Genomic DNA, 16,186 nt, shown 5'->3' with positions numbered 1-16,186 from the left:
TTCTGAGGTTTATGCTCACCTCATGCTTTCTAAGAGCGGACAGTCACATCCCAGGTCACCAGACAATAGTAATAGTTGCATGCCAAGATCTCAATTGCAAGAAAAAGTGAGTAATCTGCCCGGCAGGGCCTGGGTAGCTCAGCTGTTGAGCATTGACCTAGGATCCAGGAGATGCTGCTTGATTCCCAGTCAGGGCACATGCCCGGTTACAGCTCAGTGCCCAGTGGGGGGCGTGCAGGAGGCAGCCAACCAATGCCTGTCTCATCATTGATGTTTCTGTCTCTCCTTCTGCCTTCCTCTCTCTGAAATCAATAAAGATATATATTTTTTTAAATGTGAGTAACCTGAGAAGATAGGACCAGGAGCAGGAGAACCAAGAAAAGGCCCAGAAATTCCAATGGCACATCCCTGGGGTGCAGTGTGGAAGGAAGGAAGTTCTGCTTCAGTTCACTCAATTCCACCCTAAAGCAGTGTGTGAGGGTGAGAAGCGTATAAAGCCAGACAGACTTGGGTTCAAATCCCAAATTCCATCTCTTACTAGCAGCACAAGCCTGACTGTAGCTGTGCCTCAGCATCCTAGTGTGTAAAATGAAAGTAGTAATAATACCTGCCCAGGGGCCTGCTGGAATAAATACATGGGAAGATGTGGAAGAAGCACACAGCACAGGGCTCAACACAGAGGACGTGCTCAATGAATGTCGGCTGTCATCAGGGTCATTGTATTAGGCTCAAGGAGCCTGGTGTCCTGAAGCTCTGTTCGGCTAAGAAACAGAGATAAGTGCTTTGGCCTCAGCTGCTGCATTTACGGACAAAGAACTCCCTCTCTCTAAACTGAAGTCAGTGTGACCCTATGAAACACCGCTGGCACCTTTCTCCCAAAGGCCAGGGCAGATCTGCCGAATTTCTTTGGCATGTTGTAAGACAGAGGCCCATTTTCCGATATTACATTTCACTGTCACCCTCTCTTCGCACCCCCAACAATTCGATAGAGTGCGGCTACCTCGCCCATCTCATCAAATAAAACAAACGTCCACGAAAGGGGAACTGTGTCCCAGACGGCACGGCTGGAAGGACCCGAGTCCCAAGCTCTCTCTGACTGCAGGTGGTGACAGGCAGCCTTCTGGCAGCAAGCAGGGTGAAACTCGAGCTGCAGCTGCCCAGGTCAAAAGGCTGTCACCATGGTTTCCGAGGCAGGAGCAGAGGCAGAAATACCATTTTCCCACTAAGAGATGGAAAAGATAAGCTAGCTCCCTGTTTCTCTCCGAGTGTCTTTGGAAGGGCAACAGCAGGGGAAGAGAGAATAGGAAATACTAGTGAGAAGAAAAGCAAATGCCCTTGCCCCAGGGACAAAAGAGAGCAATTACGTATTTTCTGTTATACCTAAATAATTCTTCATTCCTACCAGCAATTCGCTTGACTTACTGGCAGTTGCTTGTACTTGCTGTTAACTTGTCTCCCTGGCTGACCGGTTTTGGCTCACGCTGCAGGTCCCAGTCTCTCCTGTGGGTGAACTGGAGGGAACCGTGCTCCTTGGGTAGCCAGTCCGGTGACCAGCCTCGGCTTGTTTCCCTCTGAAGCCTGTTTGCTTTTCCAGTCGAGAGAGTCTGGGTTTATGGCCCCAAGGTGTGGCACGAAGCATATCTCTTTGATCAGGGTTTCTCCCTATTACATCAAGGGTGAATTTCGTTTACTTAGATTAGCTAATAGTGGGGATATTTGGTTATTAATTTTTTGTGAATCTCAGCTGCACTTTTGACCCCAGAGGGGGACACTACAAAGAAATGAAAACAAAGCAGTACTTGTGCAGATGGTGACTGGTGTGTTTAGGTATTTGTGGGTGTTGTTGGAGGAGTGAGGGGACAGGGAGGCCCAGGTGGGGTGTACCGGCTGAGTAATAAGTGCCAGGCTGTTTTTCTCGCAAAGTGTCCCAGATACATTTTGAAGCATTTTGTCTCTCCTCGTTTTCTAAAGCTTGACTCAGAACTACAGGGTATTTCTAATGTGTCTTTAGTTGATGAGTTTTAAAACCTCCATTCTGTTGTAGGAAACATAGCTTTGATCTGAGAAGGGAAACAGGAGACACTAAAATTTAGCTTAATTTCCCTGGAGCCTGAACTCCAGTTCTTAGGACAACACCTAACACCTAAGACCTTACTTCCTTTGCAGATACCATCCTTGTGAGTTGTGAGTGACATGTAGGCAAGCTCTCCCGCTATTTGCCTAATACTCTATCGCACTTTGCGGTCCCCATTACTTCAGCATCCATGTGATCACACATTACTCTAAGTGTATTCGCTCCAAGATCCAAAAGAATACAGACCCTGTCCCCGGGGCACAGACGCTCCCAAGGAGGGCGGGAGGGCGAGCAAAACCCCCCTGCAATGAAACAAGGATTGTAGCAGAGATAGAAACCCTCGTAGTGATTTCAAGTTCCCTCGGTCCTGCAGGGCAGTGATCATTCTCATTGGACTCAAAGGCCTTTCTTACAACAAACTTTTGAAACACCCCTTTAATATCCTGAAGTGGAATTCATAGATAATATAGCCTGCCTACACATTTCCAAAAGTCAATATAATGCTCTCACTATAACATAAAGGAGAAAAGCAAGGAAAGTAATCTAAAAAAAAAGTCGTATGTATTTTAATATGCAAATACCCCAGCATAACTATACTGAGACATGTGAAAAGTCAGCTGCTTGTACTTACTACACTGAAAATATTTCACTTAATTTTTATGTGTGTTTATATTACTTTATTTAATATTTAATTTATTATGTATCAACATATTTAAAGGGTATTTAATATAATAATGTGTTATTTATATTCAATGGAATATTTTTTACTTTAAAAATATTTGACATTTTGAATTCAGGAATAAGTTAGTGTATCATGTATATTGTGAGGTTTTATATGGCCAGATAAATCAATATAAGTAAATAATGACTAAGAATGCAGGAAAAAACTATGTGTTGATTTGGTGACTCAAATACTATGAGTGGCACTGCTATCTGTGGTGTGATTGCTTTTGTAATGATGAACAGCACTGAATGAAGTTGGGACAGAAGAAAGATATTTTCCCTCAATTTGCATCATAGTTGAATACCTGGAAAATTCAGTGTATGCCAATAACCACACAAGAGAACGCTTGTGCTTCATGTAAAGTTCAGTTTTGAATTCTGCCAATTATAATTTGGCAGAATTCCCGGCAAAACACTTTAAAATTGTGTGCGAGGCAATGCACTTCTTTCTTAAGCTGGCCTGTCCACACATTGCAGGATGTCCCCTATCCCTGTAACCATGCAAAATCTCATAACAGTTTCTAAATGGGTGAACAACAAAACCCCCCACAGGGTCCTGAAAAAACCCTGAGGAGGCACCATTGTCCCCACTGAGAATCCCAGGCCTAGGTTCCCTGATGCCTCTGAAGCTCAGCGGTTCTGTTTATATACTTCATTCCCAAACTTAATGTAATTAATGATACTGAATGCCTCATGTGTGCCTTGTCATTGAGGTGGCAAAGGTAAACTTGTGTTTTGTTCCTTTACAAAAACTTTTACAGATTTATCCCTAATGCTTAGCACAGCCCCTGACACACAGCAGCTGCTCAATAAATATTTTTTAATATAGTATAAATATGCATAGGGAGGATACTAAAAGAGTATAAATAAACATGAGTCTTTTCCTTACATTCTAATTGGAGATGTCATATACATTTCCAACCTTCTAATTGGGAAATTAAGAACAAGATGGTACAACAATAAAAGATCAGTACAAAGTAATACTTCATTAAGAGGCGCATCTTGTGGTAGAAGCTGTAAGTGTAATAAAGTGATAATGAAAAATTACTGAGGTACCAAGGGAAGGTTTACTAGAGTCAAAGGAATTGGAGCGGGACCCTGATGGAAGGGTTGAACTTGGGTGAGAAAGGGGAAAGGCTTCCCAGAGAAACTGAGAGGATGCAGGGCCCAGAGTCAAGAATGTGTGAGGTTTGTATGAAGAGCAGGGTAGGGAGGCGCCTGGCTTGACTTGAAGTGCAACCAGGTTCACATTAACGAGGTGTGGAAACACTGTGACTAGGTGTGCAGGGGCCAGATTTAGAAGGACTTTGAATACCAATTCGTTGAGACTTACTTGAAAGATTTTTTAAAAAGATTTTAAAGTTGTACACTAGTTTAGAAACCCACGCCAAATGCTGACATTGTTGTGGAGTGGAAGGAATGTGGATGGTTGAGGGCAGAAGTGGTCTGAGCAGTGAGTGACATGTTAGGGGCTGCTTGTACCAACTCACAAGAGCCGATTATTAGATTTTCAGGAATTTTGCAAGTTGGTTAGTAAACACAGCCATTATTGAAAATCAAGTTATATGGATACAATTGAATCAATTCTATTAAAATAAAGGTAATGCATACTCAAAACTCATCACTTCCTAATTATTTTACCACATTCCACTATTTCTGTGCTTTTGAGGTTATTTACAGCTACTTACCGGAATGGTGGAAACAATGTAGAACATAGTGCCGTTCTGTGTCCCTTCAGGGAGGGTGGTGGCTTGAAATCAACAGTGGTAGGAATATGGACACCACAGAAAACAGAAAATGCTATGAGTCACAGCTTGAGCTACTGTTTTGTTGATTGTGAACTTAAGGTGATGGAGAAAATGTTAATAATCTAGATGAAAACTTTAAAACTGTGTCATGTCTCTTAGAGCTGTTGCTTAGAGAATACCACAAAAAATTGAGGAAATTATTTTTCCAGTATTTAGAAAAAAATGTTAGCGTTATTGAGGTCTAATTAACAAAATTATAAGGTATTATAAAGTGTACAATGTGATTATTTGATATACATATACACTGTGAAAGTATTCCCCCATCAACTTAATTAACATATCCTTTATCTCACATATTCGCCTTCATTTGTTTGTTTTTGTTGTTTTTTAAGATTTTTACTGTTTATTGAGTGACATTAGTTAATACAATTATATAGGCTTCAGGTGTACAATTCTATGATACATCATCTATATATTTTATTGTGTGTTCACCACCCCAAGTCAACCACTTTTCTACTCTCTGTTTCTATGAGCTTGACTTTTAAAAACATTCTACGTATAACTGATACCGTTCCAAACAGGGAGAAATACTTGAAATTATATATCTGGTTAATATCCAGAATATATAAAGAACTACAGCTTAACAACAACAAAAACAAAGCAATTTAATTAAAAAATGAGCAAAGGACTTGAATAGACATTTCTCCAAAAGAGATAAACAAATAGCCAATAATCACATGAAAAGATGCTCCACATCACTAATTATTAGGGAAATGCAAATCAAACCACACGAGGATACCATCTTACACCCAACAGGATCACTATTATCAAAACAACAACAACAACCACCCCAGAAAATCACAAGTGTTGGGGAGGATGTGGAGAAATTGGAACCCTGTGCACTGCTGATAGGAATCCAACGTGGACGGCTGTGGAAAACAATACAGCAGCTCCTCAAAAAATTAAAAAGAGAATTACCATGTGATCCAGCAATTCCGTTTCCTGGTATATACTTAAAAGAACTCAAAACAGGGTCTTGAAGAGATATTTACACACTCATTTCCACAGCTGCATGATTCACAATAGCCAAGAAGTAGAAGCGACCCAAGTGTCTACTAATGAGTGACTGAGTGAAGAAAAGGCAGGCGGACATGCAATGGAAGTTTATTCAGCCTTGTGAGGGAAGAGAATTCTGACATGTGCCATAATACGGGTGAGCCTCAAGGACAGTATGGTAGGCGAAATAAGCCAGTCACACAAAAATAAATACTCTATGACTCCGCTTACATGAACTATCCAGAATAGTCGAGATTATGGACCCAGAAAGCAGAATGGGGGTTGCCAGGAGCTGGGTGAGTGGGGAATGGAGAGTTGTTTGATGGGTATAGAGTTTTAGTTTTGCAAGATGAAAAAAGTTCTGGAGATTGGTTGTGCAACAGTATGAATGAACTTGCTACTGAACTGTACACTTTAAAATGGTTAAGATGGTAAATTTTATGTTATGTGTATTTTATAACAGTTAAAAAAAGATATTTCATGCCATATGGTACTCATAAAAGTGACTCATTATTTAGGTATAAAATGTTGACATTTGAGATTGCTTTGAAACAGGATACTGCTCACACCAGGAGTCACAGCACTACACTGGGTGAGGGGACCTGAGGCTACTTCTGACTTCATCAATGATCCACAACATATGAAATGCAGTTATTGAACCTTTTGAGGACTTGATCAAATGCTATTACTGCCTTCTAAAAAAGCAATGTTTTAGAAACTATAGAGGCTCTTTACCAAAAAGAAGACTTTAAATAAAGAAAAAAATATTATTAGTATTATCATGCTACTTCTGTAAACATTGTTACATTGTTCAAAGAAATTCTATTCATTTTACTTGTCTGGGCTAAATATCTATTAATGATAGACACTTTGTCACAGCAAGTAACATTTAGTTTCCTGAAACCAATCTTTAAAAGTGTGCTTTGTACAACTGTTGAAATCTATCATTACAAGGACTTATTTTTGGCACCAGGTCCTGGAGCTTTGGCTAATAGCAGTCAACTGAGGTAATTCTAGCTTAATTTTGCAAGTGTTCTAATGGCAGAAAAAATATGTTACCCATGAATCATCATGACATTCAGCAAACCAGCTCAACATTTTATAGAGCCATAAGAGCATGGTAACTGTAGTTCCCATTTTCCATGATGACCCTTTGTTGGGAATATTTCTATTATTTGGAGAAATGCAAATAATTTGGAAGAATCAAATCCCATTACAATTAATACCCACATAACAAAAATGTGTTCAATTTTGGAAGTTTTTGTGGTATGGCCAAGTAGTCTAGAGTCAAAGTCCCTGTGGTAGTTTTTATCCTGTGATCTTGATATCTCCCCCTAAAAAACCCAAACAAACAAACAAAAAACAGGAAAAAGACACCATCAATAAGCAATTTACAAGTGCAATCATTGGAATGATCCTTTAAAATTAAATTCCCTATTTGAAGATAAAATGCCATTTCTTCCCGTTTCCTAGTCTACTTTCTTTTCTATACCTTGTCGGTTGTTTTTCCTGCTTAGTTCTTATGCCTTATCAGTAGTGAAGAGGGAAGAACAGGGGAATCATGTAGAAGAAACAAAAGTCATTTGCAAAAAAAAAAAATAGGCATAAATTATAAGCAAGAAGCAAGAACCATGTCTTCGGCATAAAGTTCTCATGGTGCTCAGCATTTTATGGCCATTAAAATCAAATGATGTTTTAAAAGCACTTTGCCATGCAGGAAATCATTTTTGAGTATTACTTTTTTTCAAGGTTTATGGCTTTCTAAATCTTAGTAAGATTTTAAATGATAAAACAAGTTAATAAGTAATCTTATATTTCAATGGGGATATTAAGGAAAAGGAGACTTTTTAAAATTAAGGAAATTAAGAAAAATGACAATTAAAACTAGTATCTAAAGAAACTAAAACCTTTGTTGGTTGTCTTTCTTACCTTATTATTACTAAGCTGTTGTCCACTTGTGCAATATATACAGGGTGGGGCAAAAGTAGATTTATAGTTGTTTATATGGAAAATGATTCAATAATTAATAAATAATAATATAAGAATAAACTGTTTCACATCCTCATAACTGTAAACCTACTTTTGCCCCACCCTGTATGAGGAAGAGATGAACAAAGTTAATACTGGCATTGCCTTCATAACAATACAGTAATATACTTCAGAGATATGAATATATGCAAATTGTGTAATGTGTGTCATACTAAATATTTTAATTTGTACAAGGCTTGCTAATTGTTAGAAGCATTATAAAATCGCATATAGCAATTTCAGAAGAATGTATTTAATGTTGCCACCATACTTTTAACAAATGAACCACAATATCATGAGGCTAGAGATCCCAATGTTTTAGTTTCCTTAGCTCCTGAAATAATCATCTATATTCTGGGCAAAGAAAGGGAAGACAGATGAAGAAGGGGTTTTTCTATACTTTCTTTGGAAGTCTTGTTACATGAAAAAAGTGTTCTTGGAATAAATCCTATTACACTCCATTTCTATACTTACATGATTAATTTCCAGAAATAGAGCTGTCAACACTACAGGAGGAAATACTTTCAAGGGCTTGGTGGATCAGAAATGTGTCAGCATCAAAACAAATGATGATATAAAACAGTTCAAAAGCAATTTTTATTTTTCAGTGTATCCTCACTACACCCAAAGAAGTCACTGATGTTAAGTCAGTAAGAACTTTAGTAATGAACAGAATTTAAAAGCTAACTCTGTGTTATTTAAATAGATGGAGATGATACAAAGATGTGAAGCGACAAAGGCAGCAGCCACTTCTTAAGATGGCTCAGAGGTGAGGCCATGAGGTTTATTGCCGCAAAAAGGAAGGGAGTAAGAACTTTCATCAGTGAAGAGGCTGGGGCAGACTGGCTTTGGGTCCCACACTTCCTTTTCGCATCTAATTAGTTAAGGCATTCTGGAGTCCAGGAGAAGGGTGCTGTGTTAGATGAGTAGAGGGAAAGCTAAGCACAGAAGGACCCTTGCTACACATCTCATGTGGTTTCCTAGAGCATTTCTCAGCTAGGTGTCCTGGAGCAATCTAAGGTTGCCAAGAGGCCAGGCACAGAGAGAGCCCAAGTTAGCTTCTCTGGGTGAACCTGAGTGGCATAAAAGGAAGGACCTAGACGTGCCTGCATCCCCTTGGGAGATAAAAGAGTAGTGGAGACTCGGTCTGAGAAGCTTGCTAGAGTGGGTCATCAATGCCACAGCAAGAAGAACTGTGGTCAAGGGCTGCAGGGGATGGATGGCGAATTGGCAGGGGCTCTGCAGTGTCAGGCGCTGAGGCAGCAGGCAGGACCTCCTGGGAGCAGACCATGCGGTGATGTTGGAATGGGACGCCAGCAGGGCCCCGAGCCTGAGGCAGCTCCGGGAGAGCAGGAGGGCAGAGTGCGGTCCCTCGGCACCCCCCCACACCTCCACCACAAGGCCACTGCAAGCTGTCCACGGCTCAACCCACGAGCCATCTCAAGGAAGAAAAGGAGATGGGAAAAAAATCCAAAGGAGATCATTTAATTTTGGAATAGGCCAAGTTACCTGAGAAACACTGATTCATATTACTGGATAGGTTTTAATTTCCCAGATTGGACTAAACGTAGTTTCTCACTTCTTATGCAGAGAGTAGGACCTTTGAAGGAGACTAGATCATGCTAGCTTTGCTTCGTACTGAGTGTAGGGGACAAATTTACAACACTTCTGAATAATTAGCAAATAACCTCCAAGGCCTTGTCCTGCTAGTCTCTCAGCCTCACCTGTTCCTCTCTTCCTGTGGAGCTTCCTCCAACCATTTCCAAAATAGCCAGGGCCCTTCGAGTCAGCCATTCCCTCTCCTTCAGCAGCCATCACTTTCAGAGAACCTAGTCTTCAGCACTGTGATCCTTCTCTCTCATTCAGTGACAGTCACCCTCAGTTCAGACCAATCCCATCGATTTTGGCTGAGGTGTTAGAGCAGGAATCTGCGAGCCCAGTGCTGCATTAGGAACTATCCCTTCACATTCTGTACTGTGGGTAGGGGGTGTCTCAGGGGAGATGTGTAGCAACTGGCTTGGAGGAGCATTTGGGGGCACAGGGCTGTGGCTACGCTTCAACCACTATGGGAAAATTTCAGTATTTTAGCAATCAGCACGGCCAGACCAGTGTGTACTAACTAGATACCAGAGGCTTCTATGTTTTCTCTCCCTCTTCCAATCAGAGCCCAGACTCTTCAGAAGCCACTGTTTCTCTTAGTATTCCCATGTCAGGGCTCCTAGCCTCCCTCCCTCCCTCCCTCCCTCCCTCCCTCCCTCCCTCCCTTCCTTCCTTCCTTCCTTCCTTCCTTCCTTCCTTCCTTCCTTCCTTCCTTCCTTCCTTCCTTCCTTCCTTCCTTCCTTCCTTCCTTCCTTCCTTCTTCACATGGTCTCAGCCCTATCCTCATAGCAGAGTCTGTGTAAGGGAGTAAGAGAAGTAACAACTGCAAGTGGGGACCTGGAAACTCATCCAGGGTTGGCTCAAGAGAAACTGTGTCATTCATGAACCCCACTGGTACTCTGATCACATTTCCAGAAGAAGAGAATTATAAATGGGAGATCTGCTGTTACACTGTTGGATGGGGTCATATGGGCTGGCCAGGAACCTAATTACCCCTTAGGATGTTGCTTGTATGAAAACTGCATGTATAAGCTCCCGTTGAGCAATTTATAAATAAGCCTTTCAGACACAAGCTCTTCTAATTTGAGGACTATCAGAGTGATGAAATCTCTGTGCATTTATTATTTGTTAGCAGAACTTTCAAAATATACATATAATACAATGAGAGAGACAGTCAGTAAAGAAATTAAGGCAAAGGGAAACTAACATTAGAAAAAAAACAAGTTGGCCCGGCCGGGTGTGGCTCAGCAGTTGAGCATCGACCTGGGACCCAGGAGATTTGATTCCCCGTCAGGGCCCATGCCCGGGTTGTGGGCTTGATCCCCAGTCGGGGGCGTGCAGGAGGCAGCCAATCAGTGACTCTCTCATCATTGATGTTTCTATCTCTCCCTCTCTCTCCCTTCCTCTCTCTGAAATCAATAAAGATATGTTTTAAAAAACAGAAAAAATAAACAAGTTGAAGCCATAGACAGTTTCTAGGTTTTTTTTTCTTTTGTTTGTTTGTTTGTTTTAAATATGTTTTATTGATTTCAGAGAGAGAAAGGGAGAGGGAGAGAGAGATAGAAACATCAATGATGAGAAACATCTGCATTGATCGACTGCCTCCTGCACACCCCCTACTGGGGATCAAGCCCACAATCCTGACCTGGAATTGAACCACGACCTCTTGGTTCATGAGTCCACGCTCAACCACTGAGCCACAATGACTGGGCGACAGTTTCTAGTTTTAAAATCTATGCCTGCCTGGCCTGCATGGCACAGTGGTTGAGCGTAGATTCCCAGTCAGGGCACATGGCTGGGTTGAGGGCAGATACCCAGTAAGGGGCGAGGGGGCACCAATCAATGACTTTCTTTCATCATTGATGTTTCTATATCTCTCCCTCTCCCTTCCTCTCTAAGAAATAAATAAAAAACATATTTAAAATACCTAAAGGCAAGTCGAGCTTACTGCTAGCCAATGGAAAGAAAAAATTCACTAGTTACATAATTCCTGAGATTTTGTTTTGGCCCGATTTCTCTGGAAAACACCCAGTTATGCCTAGTAATGCAGACTGAGAAAAATTTCTCTCATGGATCCTCAGCAGAGGCCTCCATGTAATGTGATTATCTAACATAAGAGCTAACACTTAGTGGGAACTATCCAAGTACTTGTCTGCATTGTTGCCTTCACATTGCAGAAAAACTCTCTGTGAGGCTCTTCTAAGATGAGGGAAAGATGGCTCAGAGAAATTCAACAACTTGGCCAGGTCGTACACTTCATATATGGTGGACCTGGGACTTGACAGGGTCTGTTGGTCATTGAAGTCCCTGCTGTTGACCACTGTTTTATGAACAGTAACCCTAGAGTGATATCAGTAAGTTTTTTCTGGTATTTCTTATAATGACCTCACTGGCCAATGACAAAAATGTGTGTCAACAAAGGAGCAAATGATCTTCAAACTGGAAGCCTAAAGCATTACTTGTAACACTTTACTTTTTATATTAAAATTTGTACTTCCCACTAGTAAATTAGTAGGAATTTTAAAAAATGAATGTTATTTTTCAAGGCTACAAATTCTCTATTTCTCTATGAGAAATAAAGTACAGTTGTCAATTCTAGAAGATTCTTTCTTAAATAGTCTGCCACCTTTTGTTTAATTTTGTAGCTCCGTGGAAAATAACTAAGTTTTTTTACCTACTTGCAAAAGGAACGTTTCCACTAAAACCTGTTGGAAATACAAAATAGGTTATGTTTCCATCAAAGAAAAGCTTATTACTTATTTGTATAGTATTTTCCCTTTGTGTCGAAGAGTGGCATTAACTGAATGCCCACAAAGCATCTTAGAGGCTAAGGAAGGATTAAACTGGAGGCTAAACCCTGAGACAGGTTTATGTTTACTGTAGTGCACTTTCCTGTGGCTTAATGTCTTCTCGCCTAGCTGTAGAGGATACCAGAGGGCATCGTTTCCTTCGTGAAATAGGACTAACCGGCTTAGTTGAGTTTGTACTTAAGGCAAGGTGAAGTCACTGAGACAGTGTCTGCCACGGTGGTCAGACGTGCTTTTCAACCTGCAGTCAGAGAAGTTTCTGCAGTTTAAAGACAGAAAGTCTTTGGATGGGTTTTCCATGAGCAATGACAAAACCAAGAAGTCTTCACAGAGGATGTAAGTATATAAATCTACACATTGGTTAGACCAATGTGAGGCTAGTCACCTTTACTAAAATGTTTGCACAGGTAAAATAAAAGGACAATTTTATCTTAAAAGGAATCTAGTTCTATAGGAGTCTAATGAAAAGTGGAAAAGTAAGGAAATAATCTTGTATAAGTATCATTAATAGCATTCTCTCATAATTCCTAGGTGGATACAATATATAAATAAAGCACAGTACACTTTGGAAAAATTAATTTATGTAAAGATTTAGCCATAAATGTTATTGGCTCCATTACTAGCAGTGTGTTAGCTAACAAATTCTTACTTGGCTGAAGTTACTAAAGAGTAAAGATAATATACTGCTCCTTCCAAATAAAAAAATAGATAGTCTTGCCTTAGTTTTTTTATTTTTTAAGTAAAAGTAAAAGGAAATTTTTTAAAGATAGTCAGTTTAAAGTTGTATATAAATGTAAGTGTCTTGTCATCTTCAAATTTATTAAGTACCTGCCTCTGTGTGTTACTGCTATATATTTATTATACATTATTATTTTAATGGCCTCCCATTACTGCAGATAACTGTATTCCAAAAATTGTCATGATGTGTATACCATGAAGTGTCAGAGTAGAAAATTTCAAAAAAAAACCATTGAGGAACAAACAATCATAACCATGAAAAAAATTTTCTGTTAATATTTCTTAATTCATTCTCTAAAACTATCTAAAACACCTAGAATTCAGTTCAATTATATGAGTAGTGCTAGAATTTCACTTTAGTTGATGTACAAATTTACATGTAATAGGTTTTGGTTCACAATCTTTTGAAAAAAGTGAACATAATTTATACAAACTGTAGTAGCATAGAAATTATGTTGAATTCAAGTAGAAAAGAAATTACATAATTTCTGCTTGCTTAATGATGTCAAAGGCTTCTCCCTTTGTGTCACAGTATCTGCAAATGTGCCTAGAACTTTACATTTCAAGAAAGCATGGGTGGATCTAATGACAATGAGCGTCCAGAATGAAAAGAAATAAGAGGTGAGGGAAACATGCACATACCATTTGTCTTCAACAACACTTCTAGGGTATATTCACCATGATGTGATGCATTTAGAAAGTGCTAAAGCACATGTCTTTAGTAAAAATGAAGTATATTTTATGGCCACTGCCAAGTACTTCTGTAGTAACTGTCTTCATTGGCAGTACTACGGTAATAACTCATTTTTGTTTATACTGTGCTAGAATAACAGAAAACGTGCTTACTGTTATTTAAAACCAAAATTAAGTTTTGGTTGCCTTCTAAAGTAGGATGTTAGTGGCATAATTCAGACCAGTAGGAAAGAACTCTCTAAACATCCTACCCCTAGCAGGGGTAGGGAGAGAGTACAGAGTGAGCCAGGGTGGAAGGCCCAGGGAGGAGAGGCTAAGAGCAGAGCCTGGGAGAGAGCGAAGAGAGGCCTCTGCAAATCAAAGTGGGAGGAACTGGTTTGGAGTCGTTGAGGTACCCGCTGAAAGAAGGTCAAGATAAAGAATGAGAAACCAGAGCCTGACTTGTCAAAATTGCCTAAAGGAATGTTTCACAATGGAGAAGGCATGTTTAATTTTAAGTTGTTTTTGACGCACACCCCATTCCAATTGGCCAAGACCTCGGTAAAGTCAGCTACACACTGTGAGTGGTTTTATGTGGATATTGAGGGATCTGGACTGATTCTGAGCCAGTGAGCCATGGGGTAGACTGGGAGCCCCACAAGAGCAAACTCTTATAGACTGAGTGCCCACCAGGATGAAACCCCCAGGAATGGGCAGAAGTCTTGCAGAAGATGTGGGATGGGGGCTGAAGGTGATATCAGTCACCCACATTTTATTTATTTTTTATTTTTTATTTTTTTTAGGGCACAAAGTTTTCTTTATTTTGAGAGGAGAAGGGATACTACACTTCTACCCAATTAAGAGAAACATTTTTATCAGTACAGAGGTCTTTTTTTTTTTTACACTTGTCATGCCATGAATTCATAGGGAATGGGTTCCGGCAGCCCGGACTCCTTTCCATTGGTTCTCAGAAAGGGTGCTTCTCTGGGTGGAGCAGGCTGGCACTTCAGCTGACCCCAGGTCCCTTTCTCTTTGGCTTCCTTCTTTATCCGATCATGTTCCTTCACACATTTTAGGAAGCCATCTTGGCTCTTGGAGTGCTTAATATGCTCAATATGTATATTAGTTTTCTTGGCAGGGTCTTGCCCTTAACTTGTTTGTTCACAGCCATGCCCACCGCATGCTGGGTGACATTGTAGACTCTTCCAGTTTTGCCAGGGGAACATTTGTGGGGCGTTCCTTTTTGAACAGTGCCCATTCCCTTGATGTCCACAATATCACCTTTTTTGTAGATTAGCATGTATGTGGTCAAAGGAACAACTCTGTGTTTTCTAAAAGGCCTGGAGAACATATAGTGGGTGCCTCTCCTCTCTCCTTTGTGTTGGTCATTTTGGCAAATTACTGAAAGATGGCAGTTCCGGTAGAAAGGACAGCCACTCACATTTTAAAGAGCAATATCATTTGTCCTGTTATAAATGACTGTGATGCATTTTTGGGTTGGAGATATTTTAAACTATTTCTTCCACTTGAAATGAGTGCTTGGACAATTTTAGAATTCCCTTGCAATCTTCTCAAGAAATATGTGATTCCACAATTAGAACAGTTAAATATCTTATGCCCAATTATTCATCTAGTCTTGCCTTCAATTTTATTTCAATTAACAAATGTATTCTGAATAATGATACAATAATTAGTATTTTATACAATATTTTATATAACTATTCTTAAAATTTTTTGTCATATTGGATATAAAAATAGATTTGTCACACTTCTAACTATAGCTATGAGAAATTAGCATGATATCTCTTATCATATCTAATTTTTCTGTATTTGATAATGAAATGCTTTGGAGCAGCTCTTTTATTTAGCCTTCCTAATTTTAAAAATGATTTCCCCTGTATTATTTTTAAAAACTAAAATATACCTAAGGAAGTGTGAAATATGCTTTAGCATTAATATGCTTTTCAGAACTCACATTAATATAGGACATCTAACATAGTGAATACGTGAAGATACTGAGGATAAACAAAAGACCTCTAAGGACACTTCTAATTTTAATTGAAGAATTTATATTTATTTTTTCAGAATCCCAGAAACACTTGATCATACTGATCTTCCTTTTAAATGTAAAAACTTACCAAATGCAGCAGTTATTTAAAATTTTATTTACTTAAAATAAATATATCCTAGAATTCATGCATCATACATGCAACAGATATTCTTGTATAATTGCTCAAAATCAGGCTTGGCCAAACTCAAATTGCTCTGACTTTAATGAACGGTCATAGTATAGCCAGTGAGAAACTGAAATAGAATCGGATTTGCACCTGGCTGCTGTGCTCCAGGCAAGCGTTCAGCAAATATCTGCTGATCTGGCAAGGGCTTTAGTTCATAAAGTTCATGTCTTACTACGACTGCCCTAATCAGTTGAGACAGAATTAGCACTAGCTAAGTCGCCTATGTGCTGCCTGAAGGAGTTGTTGACGGTAAGAGCCTGAAGACAGAGATTAAGGAGCCCTCATCCTCCTAAAGTGCTGGGCATCCCGGATTAGGGCTCTGGGTCAGAGAAATCCAGCCGAATGCAAACCTAAGCACCAGCGCCCTCTCGCATTTGGGATTACCGGAGACGCTCTGCATTTAAAACGGATACCCCAGTCTGCACGTTGACTCAAGAGCATTTCATCTGCCATAGCAAAGTGACCTTGGGGTTTGTCTACCTGTGGGGGTTTTTTTGTTTTTAA

At 39.8% G+C, this 16,186-nt stretch overlaps 1 pseudogene; it reads right to left on the bottom strand.

The window, feature by feature from the left end:
- Nucleotides 1-14,353: 14,353 nt before the first annotated feature.
- LOC107529522 (large ribosomal subunit protein eL21 pseudogene) lies at nucleotides 14,354-14,837 on the bottom strand (annotated as a pseudogene).
- Between the last annotated feature and the right edge of the window lie 1,349 nt (nucleotides 14,838-16,186).

The sequence above is a fragment of the Miniopterus natalensis genome, chromosome 6 (genome assembly GCF_054644295.1).
Source record: "Miniopterus natalensis isolate mMinNat1 chromosome 6, mMinNat1.hap1, whole genome shotgun sequence".
NCBI classification, from domain to species: Eukaryota; Metazoa; Chordata; class Mammalia; order Chiroptera; family Miniopteridae; genus Miniopterus; species Miniopterus natalensis.
Note: the sequence above shows the minus strand (reverse complement) of the source record. Positions and strands in the feature narration are given on the sequence as shown.